The sequence below is a fragment of the Panthera uncia genome, chromosome X, assembly GCF_023721935.1.
Source record: "Panthera uncia isolate 11264 chromosome X, Puncia_PCG_1.0, whole genome shotgun sequence".
NCBI lineage: Eukaryota > Metazoa > Chordata > Mammalia > Carnivora > Felidae > Panthera > Panthera uncia.
The window spans coordinates 48,982,622-48,984,439 of record NC_064817.1 but is presented as its reverse complement, the minus strand read 5'-3'; positions in this window follow the sequence as shown (position 1 = coordinate 48,984,439).

Below are 1,818 nucleotides of genomic sequence, written 5' to 3'. Positions count from 1 at the left end.
AAATTATAGCTGAGAACTTCCCTGAACTGGGGAAGGAAAAAGGCATTGAAATCCAAGAGGCACAGAGAACTCCCTTCAGACGTAACTTGAATCGATCTTCTGCACGACATATCATAGTGAAACTGGCAAAATTCAAGGATAAAGAGAGAATTCTGAAAGCAGCAAGGGATAAACGTGCCCTCATATATAAAGGGAGACCTATAAGACTCGTGACTGATCTCTCCTTTGAAACTTGGCAGGCCAGAAAGGCTTGGCACGATATCTACAGTGTGCTAAACAGAAAAAATATGCAGCCGAGAATCCTTTATCCAGCAAGTCTGTCATTTAGAATAGAAGGAGAGATAAAGGTCTTCCCAAACAAACAAAAACTGAAGGAATTTGTCACCACGAAACCAGCCCTACAAGAGATCCTAAGGGGGATCCTGTGAGACAAAGTACCAGAGACATCACTACAAGCATAAAACATACAGACATCACAATGACTCTAAACCCATATCTTTCTATAATAACACTGAATGTAAATGGATTAAATGCGCCAACTAAAAGACATAGGGTATCAGAATGGATAAAAAAACAAGACCCATCTATTTGCTGTCTACAAGAGACTCATTTTAGATCGGAGGACACCTTTAGATTGAGAGTGAGGGGATGGAGAACTATTTATCATGCTCCTGGAAGCCAAAAGAAAGCTGGAGTAGCCATACTTATATCAGACAAACTAGACTTTAAATTAAAGGCTGTAACAAGAGATGAAGAAGGGCATTATATAATAATCACAGGGTCTATCCACCAGGAAGAGCTAACTATTATAAATGTCTATGCGCCAAATACCCGAGCCCCCAGATATATAAAACAATTACTCATAAACATAAGCAACCTTATTGATAAGAATGTGGTCATTGCAGGGGACTTTAACACCCCACTTACAGAAATGGATAGATCATCTAGACACACAGTCAATAAAGAAACAAGGGCCCTGAATGATACATTGGATCAGATGGACTTGACAGATATATTTAGAACTCTGCATCCCAAAGCAACAGAATATACTTTCTTCTCGAGTGCACATGGAACATTCTCCAAGATAGATCATATACTGGGTCACAAAACAGCCCTTCATAAGTTTACAAGAATTGAAATTATACCATGCATACTTTCAGACCACAATGCTATGAAGCTTGAAATCAACCACAGGAAAAAGTCTGGAAAACCTCCAAAAGCATGGAGGTTAAAGAACACCCTACTAACGAATGAGTGGGTCAACCAGGCAATTAGAGAAGAAATTAAAATATACATGGAAACAAACGAAAATGAAAATACAACAATCCAAACGCTTTGGGATGCAGCGAAGGCAGTCCTGAGAGGAAAATACATTGCAATCCAGGCCTATCTCAAGAAACAAGAAAAATCCCAAATACAAAATCTAACAGCACACCTAAAGGAAATAGAAGCAGAACAGCAAAGGCAGCCTAAACCCAGCAGAAGAAGAGAAATAATAAAGATCAGAGCAGAAATAAACAATATAGAATCTAAAAAAACTGTAGAGCAGATCAACGAAACCAAGAGTTGGTTTTTTGAAAAAATAAACAAAATTGACAAACCTCTAGCCAGGCTTCTCAAAAAGAAAAGGGAGATGACCCAAATAGATAAAATCATGAATGAAAATGGAATGATTACAACCAATCCCTCAGAGATACAAACAATTATCAGGGAATACTATGAAAAATTATATGCCAACAAATTGGACAACCTGGAAGAAATGGACAAATTCCTAAACACCCACACTCTTCCAAAACTCAATCAGGAGGAAATAGAAAG